Source organism: Chamaea fasciata, unplaced genomic scaffold (genome assembly GCF_029207755.1).
Source record: "Chamaea fasciata isolate MVZ Bird 193981 ecotype frontalis unplaced genomic scaffold, bChaFas1.0.hap1 SCAF_1, whole genome shotgun sequence".
Taxonomy (NCBI): domain Eukaryota; kingdom Metazoa; phylum Chordata; class Aves; order Passeriformes; family Sylviidae; genus Chamaea; species Chamaea fasciata.
The window spans coordinates 85,745,185-85,759,258 of NW_027094086.1; the positions used below are offsets into that span (position 1 = coordinate 85,745,185).

The following is a 14,074-nucleotide window of genomic DNA, read 5'->3' on the forward strand; positions in this document are numbered from 1 at the left end:
CATCCTGTGCCACCCTCTTCCCTGAGTTCATCCCAGTTTTTCATTTATGCCCCTTCAGAGTCACTCTGTGTAATCCCTTTCCCTCCTCTGTGATTTACACTATCATTGTATTTCTCAGTAGCTGGCAGCCAGACAGGCTAAATTATGTAGTTATTTTGACCTTTTTTTTGGCCCTCTTTCAGAGGATATTGAAAATTTTAGTTTAAGAAGCAAATTTGGCTGTAAAACAAAGGCCGATACTTCGTTTAAGAGAAACTGAGATTCTCTTTGTAGCCACCCCTGTATTTTTTTTGCTGACTTAGGATTTCCAGTTTGGGAGGTTGGTTGCAAATGGTACTGCCAATCTTTTGAGTTAAAGATTGTGATTGCACCTAAGATGTTTTGCTAGAGCAAAGTTCTTTCTTCTGTTGAGTTTGTTTTCAGTCGTATATAAATGTGTATGTGAGTGTGCAGAAAAGCATGTAATGTGTATTCAGGCATGCACATGGTCATGCTGTGGTGGTAAAAGTCATGCTCCTCATATCAGATTCTCCATGTTTCAGCTTTGGGGATTGGTGTACAGCTGACATAGCACTGTGGGGTTTTTTTCTGCTTACCCAGTCCCATGTCTCAAGTATGTGAAGTCAAAGACATCCTGCTGCTTGCGTGCATCCCAGTTCTTCTGCTCCCTGGATTGTGGGCATGGCATTTCTTGTCAGATGACACTAGGGGCTAGCTGCACTGAAAGAATACTGCTTAAGGTGCTTCCCTAAAAATCCACTTCAAGTAGCCATTTTCTTATAAATCCTTCTTGTGTGATTATTTGTTGGAAACAATTTCTAGATCGAAGTATCAGTAGGTGTAGAAGTATCATTTTGCTATAAGGTAGCATGGATCTGATGTAAGAAAACATCCAAGATGAAGTAAAAGTTGAAAGGTCTTCTATAGTGTGTTGGAAAGCTGTGACCTCTGATAATGGGACATGTGGAAGGAACTAATATTTAATTTTTTTTTTTTAGTGAAAGAAAAGTTAAGCAGAATTGTCATTTACAGTGAATGGGTAAATCAGCAAGGATTGAGTGGATTGTAAGTAGGCTATCTGTTTAGTTTTCTGACTGTGGAATGAGGGGAGGGGGAATATGATTTTCCACTTGTAATGCATTTTCATTTTATACGGTGCTGTGCATCCACGTATTGTAGGAGAAGGGAATACAGGTGACCTTGTGCCTGACAAGGAACAGCTGTGTTAATTACCCAATTCAGCCTTGCCCCTGATGAGTCTATATCCAATAAGGATAAGTGTGATAAAAGGGAATGGGTTAGCTGGTGGGGGGAGATCATGAAGAAGGATCCTGGGGAGAAGGAATCACTGCTGTGAGGTCAGTCTGGGTCTGTAGTTAGAGCCTGTTGTTAGAACCTGCAGTCACAGTCTAGCTAGGTAAAAACCTGCAGTCAGAGTCTGCAAACTAATACATGCAGGCATAGTTTAGCAGGAAGTAACCAGTAGTCAAAGTCTGCAAGGGAAACCTCCAGCAGGAGCTTGCTGCAGCCAGAGTCAGTGAATAGCTGGAGTCAGGATGGCTAAGCTGTAAAGAGGAATAAACCAGGACCCTTTTTGTCTGTGTCTCACCTCATTTCTACCCTCTAACAAGAGGACTGCTGCAACAATGTGTGACTTTTTCTTCTAGTAGCTTGGACTTTTGATCTAGGAAAAAGAATCAACAGTTTGAATAGGAAGCTGAAGCAAGTTGTTTCTGGAGATGAAAGAACGCTATGGAGCAATGCTTTAACTGAAATAAGGAAAGTGTAGCCATATTAGGGATTGTAGTACTCATGGAGTTTAAGATACTTGCTTTTGCATGATCCTTGACATTTTTGATCTTTCATCTTGTGTCACTATTGGTTTTATGTCCTCAGAGCTCTGATAATGAGTGATAATACATTAGGGACATGTTCCTGTATATATCCTGCTTTGATACGTTTGTGAGATCAGCTGAATTGTCAATACTTCCTTACGTGCCTTCACAGTTGTAGATAGAATTCTCTTTTTATTTTCTTTCTGCTTTTGTTTTTTATATCTAGGGTGACTCTGTCAAATTTTTTCTTTCAGCCTGAGAAGGAACAAAGCCCTGACTAAAGCTAACAGGCAAAAGAAGCAGAGCTGAAGAAAGATTATCTTTGCTTGCAGGTAAATAATTAAAAATAAATTTAGCGTGCTGAGTCTTTGACACTAGCACTGCCAGCCTTGAATATAATCCCTTTGAAACTACCTAGGCTGCTGTTCAGTGCGAGAAAAGGTGGCAGAATTAGGTTCTCATTTTACACACCTGTTATAATTGATGCAGGATGGGATGGGATAGGATGGAATAGAATAGGATAAGATGTGATGCTCTCATAAATGGAGAATGATCTTGGAGCTATGGAGAGGCGATAGTTAGGACTATGGAATAGTTAGGACTTTACAAACCCCACCATTAACCTTCCAGTCTCTTATGTACGTGACCCCATGACAGCATCAGTGAAAGGCAGTGTGTGTCAGTGGCTCCTAGTAAGGTTTGTGTCTTTCCTCCAGCTGGGAATGAGTGTTGATTTAGATGGGGATGCAGACCTATGAAGTGGAGCTGCTAGCTTTCCTGTGGGGATGGGCTTACCTTCTGCTGAAAGGTGGGAAAGAGGAATGGGGGAAGAAAGAGATTGAAATACTGTTCTGGGAACATTAATGAAAGTTGATCTGTCTGGAGACCTGAATTAAGTATTGGTTTTGACCAAGGGTCAGGTTGGAGGTTTTTTTTGTTGTTGCTGGTTTTTTTGGTGGTTTTCTTGGTGGTTTTTTGTTTGGTTTTTTTTTTTTTTTTTTTTTTTTTCTCTCATTTTTTTTAACCTGGCAGTACCCGTGCTTTGTTTCCTTTAATTCATTTTTATGTACATGAATATAATTATTGTTTAAATTTTTCCTTTTTTGGAAATGATTCCTGTGAAGAAGATGTGCTGCATCTAAAACAGAGAAAACACATAAACAGAGAAAATTTATCTGGTCCTCACACAGATTTAATAGTATTTTTATTTTTTTGTGTATATGTAGGATTTCGAAATTGGTTTGACTTTCAAGAAAGTTTTCAAGACCTTCACTAAGAGTGTTCTTAATTTTGGGAGAATTTGCATAATTTTAAATTGCTTTCTTACTTATTTTGACTATGAAAATAGCTTTTTTTAAACATTTATTTTAACTTTGATTTTATTATACTAATTACTTACAGTGTGAAAATTGCATAGTGCATTACACCAGCTCTTCCCATGGGAAAGTAATATTGTAAAATGCACAGATATGGTATTGTACATGTAACATTTTCACATATTGAAGAGATAATTAAATATTGGCTCTATATAGGTTTGCTGAACTTAGAATAGCTGCTTGCTTTTTATGTTGGCATGCTAACTTTTTCAACTTTTATGAAAGAATGTTGTTCTAAACAGATAGATGTTGCTTGATAGAGGTTAACTTTTTCCCTTCTGACCCTCTTCCTCCCTGCACAGATTGTGGTTCTTATTCCACCTTCTACTTGCAATGTATCTTATTTTTATGCAGCCATTTTATTGCTGTTCTGTTTTGGTAGGTTATATTCTTAATATAGTATTCATTCTACAAACAGAAGCTCTGCTGGATGGACTTGAACTAAGTACGTGGGAACACCATGTTTATTCTAGTTACTTTGTCAGACTTCCTGAGTTGTTATTTAAAGGATTCTTTTTTGAATAAACTAAATATAAGAGATATTGCAGATTCCGCGAAAATCCTATTTTGTCAGCTGGTATTAGGAGTTCATTTGACCCCAATGTCCCCTGGGGTCTCAGTCCTGACCCTGAGTGGCAGATCCTGCTGGGCCTGTGTGGAGCACAATCCTTCAGCATGTGGCAAATTGCAGTTCTACAGATGGTTTTTAAAGAAAACAAACCAAAACAATTATTATGTTTTAATTTTGATTCTCTCAGTATGTAACAGACGTGGCATTAAGTGAAGATTGTTTTGTCATATGTGACCTTGAGCTATAATAACATCTTATTCTTCATTAATAATAAAAACTTGGTTCTTTCATGTTGTTATTTTCTTTACTTCCCTGACTTTCGTATCTTCTTTCACCTAGTCAATGTGTATGTCTTGGCTCAGGATGCAAGATGAGAGGGTGTTGCTTCGGTATCTAAAGACTGGATTGAGAAATACTTCTGTGTATAGTCTTAAGTGTATATATACACTTCTGTGCTGTAGTCTGAGATGTGCATTCCGAGTTCTGTCTTCTCTTTCACTGAGGCTTGTTCTGGAGGGAAGTGGGACTTGCAAGTGTCTGGTGTCATGGAAGGGTTCTCTGACGTAATTAAAATACATGGCTTTCTCAATGCCTTTCAAATGAAGATTTCCTTTTGTTCTTTGAGCTGGGCTTTGTTTAGAGTAGGTATATCAACATCAACAAGCCTTACAGGAGACGTTGCCCAGGAGCATTACAGATGTTAAAACATGGAGCTGCTTGAGAGCCCATTATCCTAGGGAGCTGTTAGCCATGGACTCAAGTGCTTCCTATTTTCTAGCATTAATGAAAAAGAAGTTAGCAATACTAGTCTTGTTCTTTTAAGTGTGATACTTTAAACCTTTTTTTTTTTTTTTAATCTCGTGGTAGTGGGTCTGCCCGGAGACACAATTTAAATCTGTGTTTTAAGTTGTGCTTGCCTTGCTTTGCTTGCTACAGAATATTTTGGAAGTCGTTCTTCTTTAACAAGTTATTGGAGATGTCAGCACCTCTGAAATGCTGTAAAGGCAGTCATGTTCAGTTGTAATCAAATACAGTGTTACGAGGTGGGTCTGCCTGAATACATATGAATTAATCCTGGCTGGAAACTTTTTAAAAAACCATAGCGCAGTTGTAGCAGGAAATTATAACAGTATTGAGCAAATGCCTTTTAAAATTTTACTTATATTTATTTGATTAGGCAGAACTTTAAATTGAGGGGGCTTATATTTATCATGAATATTTATCAGCAGCATTGTTTATAATTCAGTGTCAGTTGTTGAAGTATTTTTAAGGAAAAGACTACTTTTTTTACCCTTAGGCTTTAAACATAATTAATGTATTTATTTTGCTGTAGTTACAGAAAATGTTTCATAATATAAGTAGAATTTTTGCAAACTGGATGTTCTGTCTTTTGATAACCCATATACATTCATAACTGTAGAATATACGAGGTAAAATCTTTAAGCTGGTTGCTGGAGGTTGGCTAGGTAGTTAGTTCTTGAGTGTCTTCTTGGGTACACTTGTCCTTAAAAGAGTAAAATAAGTCTTTCATCTTGCAGTTTAGCAGTGTATTGGAAGACTGAGGAGGCAGTACACAGGCTTGACAATCACGTGGTGTTTGGAAGAGGTGCATTATCCATTCACCTGTGGTAAATTTTAGCAAAATATTTAAAAATACCAGCGAAGCAGTTAAAAAATAAATATGCAATTAAGTTCTCTAAAAAGACCAGGGTAAAGGAAAACAAACTGAAAATATTTAGCAGTGCAGTCTTACTTCATTTTTGTTGTACCTTCTGAAATTCGTATTGCTGTGAGACCAACTGTATTGAGACAGATACTATGATTGTGTGAGACTTGCTGGCAGAGCTGTCTGTGTTGTTTTCAAATTTTGCTGTTCATGAGAGTCCAGCCTTTTGTGTAGATTAAATGGGTTGGAATGAACTGCGTCATTTAGAAACTGATGTGGTGAGTTGTTCTGGTTTTTTTCTTTTACAGCATGCAAGTCAGTGCTGCACTCTGTGTAGGTTAGCTGCTTTCCCAAAAACTTTCATTTTATTTATTTTTTTCATGCTTTATTTATGTTTGCAACCTATGTGATTTGGGATCAAATGTAGATGATACAGAGTTTCTAAACAAATTTTGTTTGCTGTAACATAGTATATATTGTAGCATATATTTGCAAGTCTAGCTTAAGACTTTGGGTTAATTGTTCTTGAGAGATGAATGTGTCTTCTGTTTCTGGACTACAGTAGTAGTAAGGAAGTACAACAGCCTAAGTCACTAGCACATAAATGGGAGAATAAAATCTGGTTGTCGATTTCTGTTTTGCTCACTCGAGAGAAAAGAGCTTCAGTGATAGGGAATTGTACAAAAACAGTAAAGGTTTTCATATTATCTGAGGAAAAGTGTTGCAGCAAGTAGAATTTACTGCTTAATAGTTCCCATTTAACATTTCAAAGATAGTGGGCTCTTATTGAGGAGAATGAGCTGATAGCAGTGTTTTAAAGTATAAGAAAGTATCTCTCTTTTCCCCTCAAGAGCAGTATTAGCACCTGGGTAAACCTACAGGTTTCAGTTTTTACTCACTGTACCTTAAACTGTAAGTCTGTTATCCTGTAACTATCCTGTACTCAAGCAAGGGCTGAATTTAAGAATCATTTCTTACATGTCTGGACCCAGTAGAAAAGCCCTGCTAACACTGTTTTTAATTGGATGCCTAAAAGTGGCTCTGCAGAAAGTTCCCTGTCAAAGCAAAACAGAAGAAAGATGGTAGGGATTTCAGTCATAATTTTTTTGACATCTCTCTCCTTACATCTCTTTCATCTCACACAGTGGTTGAGAGAGAAGGGGCAAGCACACTGGGATATCATTTCACTTTCTGATTCAGGGTTTTAGGGCTCCGTGAGAGATGATTTTGCGTTGCATGGGAATAAAATCTGCAGCTCTGACTCCCTGGTCATGAATTTCCCAGTGGTACAGCAGAGTTGTCCAGGGCTTCTGAGTAGGTACAGTGGATGAGACCTGAGGTGTGGTAGTAAGAGTTGTAGTAGCACCATTCCCTTCCCATTGGTTTTAGAGTGTTTCTCCAACATGAAGTAGAAGGAGATGATGAATTAAAAAAACTTTTTCCAACAGGAATGCTTCAAATCTGTCTTAGAATAGGAAAGACATGAGGTGGACAACTAGGCAGCACTGCATGCATAAATGTTATTGAAACTATGTCAAAACACCATTTTTCATTGAAGCTTGTGTCCCTGTATAGATGGGATGTGAAGTTTCAGGCATGGACACTATTCTTCCTATTGAAAGCTGACAACTTCAGTTTTGATTTAACTGTTGATTCTTGAACAGGAAAGATAGTGTTTTAAAATTTATTTTCCTGTGTGATACTCATTGCATTTGAGACATTATGCAGTGGCTATTAAAAGTGATGCATATATTGAATTCCCAAATAAAGGTTTTAGAGCAACTCTTGCCCAGCTCTGTTTTAAACAAATGAGAGCCTTTAGGCAGATCTAAAAGGACATTTGCTGAAACTATGGCTACTAAGCACCTGGGCAGCACTGGGAGATGAGTTTTGAGATGCTAAGATTAAATTATCATTTTTAATACAAATATTTAGTGGAAAAGAGAATGTGAAAAAACATTGTTAATAAGAATTGAAGCAAAGGCTATTTAGATAGGTTTCATAAATGTTATATCCAGTTTACTGAAGTTGTTTGGCAGTTGCGACGTTGCATTTCAGATGTAACTAGAAATAGATATCTGATCAGAGCACTGATTTTTTTTTTTTTTATTAGATTACATTAATTTGTCTTTCTGTTAATCTTAGAAAGCCTTATAAATTTAGTGCCCTATTTCCAATACACTGGACTGACATTTTACATGCTCAGGTATGGTAAGATATTGTTTCAGCAGTGAACAGTGGGACACAAATAAGTTTATAATGAATGTGTATATTTATGAAAGAGAACAGTCGAAATCTTTTAAAGCTATTGATATAACAGTAATATTAATAATCAGTTTTCCTTCCAAACCTGGAGTAGCCTCTAATCCACCTTCATGGAAAAGGTTACTTAATTTTATGCAGTGCAGTCAACTGTCAAATAATTATTTTAAAATTCAGATCTAAGGGGAAATACAAAATCTGTAGACTCATATAGAGTCCTCTTCACTTTCACACTGTTGGAATGCTTTTTGATAAAGAAGAAAGAGGATGGAGTAGCAGCTAGATGTCTGGAACTGATCCACAGTTCATTGAATTAAACTAAAATTTTTTTTCGTTAACTTTGATCATCCTTGGATTGAACCAGTATGCATATGATTTAATTAGTCGCAAGCTTGGGAAATGCTGGGATGTTGGCTTTTCTAGTTCCTTACCTACTGAGGTGGTAATTATATAAACCAGTATATTTGTGTGTCTATGATATGGCAAATGGAGAAGTACCCACAATTGGCTTTCCTAGTGGTGGACCTCCATTTTAAAGACACATTTTATGCTAAACCTCTTATTCTTTCTTGCTAATGATAAGATTGAATCTGCTTATCTTTCATTCATTACACATAAAACAGATCTATTTCTCTGTTGTTGAAAATATTTCTGTGGTGGAGAAGGGAGCGAATTGTTGCTTTATTCTAGATCTAATTTTGAAATAGATTAACACCTCTTCCCTCCCCCAGATGTTATATTTAACATTAAGTGTTAAAAATCCAAAGTTTTGATAGGTTCTCTTTGCCTCAGAGCAATTAGGTTCTCTAGTATCGAATGTTTACTTACCCAATAGAGTATGATTTGTCTTGGATCACATTGAAGGTATCTCTATTAATGTTGTTTTTTTATTTTTAAAAAAATTCCTGTAAAGCAGTGCAGCTTCATGTTGGGATACCTTTTAAATTTATGCAGGTTTGAGAAGCAACAAGAGAATTCCTCTCCTAAGGGCAAATTTGCAGGCAAAGTTGTTGGACAGTTTTAGTTCAGAATGGCTAAATTTCTCGTCTGAGACATTTGAAATGGTTTTACCCTGAACCAGATTTCTATCACCTTATTCCTTCCTGTGTTGTTTATTTTTGGTTGAACTGCCCCAGTGCCTTGCCTGGGGCAGTTGGTGAAGTTGAGGTCCTGCTTGGGCTGAGGGAGGAAGGGAGCTGGCTCTGGGTGTTGACACTGGACACAGATTCCACGTGGATGTGTCCGGTTTGCTTTGGCAGATCCTGCTGTGAGTCTGAATGATTTACAGTCTAAAAATTAATGAAAGCTACCAGGTCTTTTATGGATTAGTAGCATTAATAGGAATAGTAGGTATAAAAATCAAGGGAGAAAGGCTTATAAGCTAACACCACACTTCCTCAGTTTAGCAGTTGTGTAACTAGCCATAAATCTGTCACTTGGATTTGCTTATACTTTTGGTAGTTTGCAGCCAGTTTTTAGCACAATAAATAAGAATTCTCTGAGTTGTCAGTTACATACCTGTCAATGAAAATTAACCTGAAAAAATTAGGTCTGTGTAAAAAAAATATGAAAAGGAGCCTTGATATTTTTGTTCTCAAGGGCATTTAAGAGTTACTGAAGCAATATTAAGTACTATACCAACAATATGCTGAGGTTTTAGGTGATATTTTCTCTACTGCTTTACAAGAAAATATTTTGTAGCAACTGCAACATAACACAGAACGTAGGCACCTTTTGAGGTAGACATTGCCTTCTCAAATAAGTATGACATATGCTTAGGCCATGCTGGTGTGTTATTGTTTATCATCTGCAATGATTTTGGAGTGTATTACAAAATTATTTGTATGCTTGAGGGAGTGATCCAGACAACAGAAAAGGAATTAAGTAGGTGATCTAAGTATTTGTTTTATATGTTTCTAGCTGCTGATCGATTAGCTTATATTGCTATTTCTGCATTTGCAATTGAGAAGGGATGTTGGTAAGCAAATGGTTATTCTCATTTGCCTTTGTTTCACTAAAAATTAGTAACTCTTTCTAGAAAGAGACCAATATTTTTAAGGTAGAAATCTGAAAAACAGACGAATAAAAATGTATACTGAATCTACTTTTTTGGTGTCAGACAGAGTTAAAAGCAAGAATACTGTTTAATGTATTACTTAATGTATTCTGTAGCAATGTATCCTATCTTGCATGTTACATATTTTGAGACAGCGTAGTTAAAAAATCAAGGTATTATTTTACAAGTTGGGAAAACTTCTCTTACTCTGTCACATACCTTCTTTTTGATGACTGCCACAAAATTTCTAGGATATAATTAAAAAATAGTTGTCTGACCTCTGCTGATTAGGAGTTGGGCTTTGGTTTCTTGTGCTTGAATGTGTCAGTTCATCAACCTCTCTGGCTCTGAAATAGCTTATTGTTTCTGAGTGATTTTTCTGTGTGTTTCTACTGTTTCAAAAGAAAAGTCGCCATTGCTGTCATACCTCTCAAGACTTTTGGAAAAAGCAAACCCTTAAAAAGCAATGACTCTCTTCTGCCTGGGATCACGCATACTGAAATGTGCAGTTTGTGTTGCACAGCCCCCCTGTGCATGTATGGTTTGTCTCTACAAAGTCTCACCACCAATCCCTGCTTGTCTACAGTGAAATGCAGTGGCAGCTTGTTTCAGATTCCTGGTTGTTAATCAATCTGTTCACACTTAAATGTGTTGCAGCCCAGTGAAAGCAGGGAATATCCTGGAAGAATGATATGAAAGGAGTGAAGTGGATGTACGTAAGTGTAATCTGCCCCCAGAGTGGCAGATTGCTTTAGCAATGACCTTTATCAGTGAGAATAAACTAAAGTTGTATCATTTTTGAGAAGCAGAGTGCTACTTCCACTTAAGGTGTTGCTGGGTGCGATGTTTTGCCATCACCTTTTGAAGACACTGTTAGGTTGAGTTTAATACTTTTCTTAAAAATGCCAGGTTTTCAGCATAAAGGCCTAAGGAAATTATGTCTCCAAGATAGTATTTGTGCATCTGCTGTCAGCCCTCTTTTTTCCACTTAAGTTAAATTTCATGCAGAATGTCTGGGTCACCAGAGGCAGCAGGGTACAGGTGGTGTGTGAGAATAAAGGGCTTAATGAAGGAGATAAACTCTATAAACTCCAAAGCCAAAGCAGAGTTGGAGGGTGAACTTGTCCCTTACCACTGAATCTGCAAAGTAACTTGGCCTCCAAACAGAGAGGAAATAAACTTTTCTGGTTCTGCTGCTTGCAAGAGAAAGCTTACTGTAAACCTGAGAATAAATTATGTTCTGCTGGCTGACACATCTTACAGAAGAGGGAAATAGAATAGTGCTGTCTGAAATATTTTAAAAGAACTGAGAATGGATGCTTTAAGAGAAAACATTGCATATGCTGTCTTTTAGACTTTTAGAAGAACTGTGTGTCTACAGGAGCGAGCCTGAGATAAATGATACTGTTTTTCACAGTCTCTGAGATGATTAGCAAATATTGGAACATAATAGAAGTTATAATCAACTGTAAATGTAAGCTGTTAGATTGCTGCAGAGGGAGGAGGCTGCTTAGACAATAAACCTTACAGTAACACATCTACTTCTTTAAAGCTGTCAGCGTATTGCCATCATCTGGAAAAGTATACATGATAGCTTGTCATAAACCTATCAGCTTTTCTGCATTAATTAACATCTCCATTTGTGATATGACATCTGAAATGAATTATTTAAAAATGAAAAATCTCCTGATTCTGTGGTATAACAGCCTCGTTTCCACAACTAAATTCTGAATTACAAATATTCTAGATGTTTGGAATGTAAATCCATAACTGTGAAAAATAATTTAAAAGAGTTCAGAAAATCAGTTAGTATTTAACTTTTGTAGTGTTGGTAGCCAGATGCAAAAATAAAGGGAAAGGTAGGATATTTACAGTGCATCGTGTACTACAGTTCACGCATTGACAAAATAGATAGAAGTAAATGGTAAGTACGATTTCTAAGACTTGAGAAGTAGGTGTATAAGTGTGAGATTTCTTTTTGTAAGACTTGTGAAACTTTAATCTTTCCCAAGTTTTGCACATACGGTATCTGCCCATTTTCCCTTTTTGAGAACATCAAGCCTAGGCTAAGTCTAGGTTTGCTTTTGTGTATTAGCAAGCAGTTGTTTTGTGTGCATCTCTCTGTATGAAGGACTCATAGTGGGGAGAACACTAAATCCAAATGAGCCATAATTAGGTTGCTCAGAGAAGTTGTGGAAACACTTTTGCTGGAGACTTTCAAACCCAACTAGGTAAGTCCCTGAGTGACCTGCTTTAGACAGGGTTTTGAACTAGGCCACCTCCAGTGGTCTCTTTTAACCAAAATTATTCTATGGTCCTGTAGTTCGGTGAAATACAGAAGTAAAGCTTTTATTAATTTCTAAAGGAGATTGGTCTGGGGGTTATCTTCAAAAGTCATCCCTAAGCTTAGCTCTGGGACTGTCCATCTCTTACTGTCATTAGACTTTGCTTTTCTTGTGGGTAGTTTTGCTCCTTAGTACGCTCTATTTGCCATGAGAAGTTGGAAAATGGGAGATAGACCTTCTCCATAACTGATGCATTAATTCTCTGCAGGACTTGTAACATATTTTTGTCAAGGCTGTGCATGTTGTGAGTGTCTTTGGGGAAGAGAATTCTAGTTGCTAAGCCATTGAGGTCTTTGTATCAGGATCATATTATCTGGAGCTCATACTTCTTTCTGAGACGACTGAGTTGGACTTTCTGAACCAAAAGAGAGGCCTTATGCATCCTGAAAGCAAGGTTCAGCACAAACTTTTCCTTGTATTGTTTGTTTGTTCAGCCCTGGAATTTTGCAAGGGTGTTTAAAATTTCATTTCTCGAATCTTCCATTACTACTAATAAAGCTGCTGCTTTGTGGTAACTATCACCAGTGAGAGGTAAGCAGTAATTAATTATCCAGTTTGAGAATTGGGTATCTGCTTTTCCCATTGGAGGGGAAATTACTGCAATTCCAGAATATGGTGGAGAAATGCAGCTCTCAATATTTTCTGTATCTGTCAAAGTTTTTTTGAGCTGTGGAAATAATGCAATCTATGCTTCAACAATTAGTAGAGTGAGCCATCTGATGATGCAAATTTGTTTGCTTGAGCATTATAGTGCATGGAAAAATGCTCTGTGCAACTTGAAGTGGTTTGGCAGAGTAGGATATATTTTAGCAATCCACATTCTCCATGTGCACACCTGCAGAAAACACACAAACACAAGGCCTCCCCACCACTGTGGCCAAACCATATGACTTTTGGAGTTCCTGCCTCAGGTGTGCATGGTCAAGCCAGAATCTGCACTTAGGTGACCTTATTCTGTTCCTGAAAGTATTCAAAGTACTTTTTGATTTTAAAAAGAGTGCTTGTGATTTCATATCGAATTGTTTTCCATTCCTTGAAGTCTGAGATGCTGTATAAAAATAAAATGCTAGTAGAATTTTTTGAGGCAAAGCATAAATAGGTAATATATTTACATTGTGAAATTATGTCTTACTATGCATCATTCTTAAAATATAGTATCAGTAGAACCAAAGAGATGCACCCATTTGGGGCATCACTGATGATACTATTTCAAGATGTCATCACCAGATGTGAATACAAAATTTTTAGCAAATTGTGGTTATAATTCCTACTGATGGTTGCTATTAGAGTTTCCCTTCTGATGACACATCTAGCACCTTCTGATACTTACAATCTGCGATTTGCATTTGGAAGTAAGCTTTTACCCTCATAGCAAGACAGAGCATAAACAGAGTGAGATGTGAAGCAGCATTTCTGTAGAAAGTTTTTTGTGGTAATTATTGAGAGTTCTCTGGTGATCCCAAAATAAATTCCTAGATACAAATATACCACAGCCCAGGGGATGAATGTGCGCCAGGCACTGATGACTCCTGTGTAATGCAAGTAGCCTTGTGTCTTACAGTCGTCATAATCCCTTCTTATATACGGTAATAAATAAACTAAGTGCCTTTAAAAACCTGATTCTTGACTATTCAGGGCTAAAAGGTCTTGGCTGACCAAGGGTCTGCTGCTTCTTGCAACAAGAGAGCTCTCTGCCATTACTTGGTAGTAACAGAATATCTTACAAGTGGCATGAAAAACCTGAAAATCTCCTTTTATTGCCTTCCCTAGGTGCTACAGAAAAAGATGTTGTTGGGTTCTCCTTATGACTTCATTTTATTTTTACTAGTTGCAAGAAAAAGATGCTCTATTTTGTCAATGAAACGCCGCGTGCTCCAAGGTGAGATTACCTCAACAGAGGAATGCACAACCTTTACTACAACAAACAGCTTTATCCAGATGACTGATTGGCTGAAAATAATTA

General features: G+C 37.2%; 1 protein-coding gene across 5 annotated transcripts in view; it reads left to right on the forward strand.

Annotated features, from left to right (window-relative positions):
- FARS2 (phenylalanyl-tRNA synthetase 2, mitochondrial) overlaps positions 1–14,074 on the forward strand; it is a 236,713-nt gene that overhangs the window by 4,899 nt on the left and 217,740 nt on the right. The window contains exons 1-2 of one of the 5 annotated variants that reach the window (XR_010721854.1): positions 869–1,358; positions 2,090–2,167. The gene's annotated coding sequence lies outside the window, so the exon portion shown is untranslated. Of the gene's footprint in view, positions 1–868; positions 1,359–2,089; positions 2,168–14,074 lie in introns of those variants that run through there. The other 4 variants (XM_066187627.1, XM_066187595.1, XM_066187606.1 and 1 more) reach the window with 4 other exon arrangements.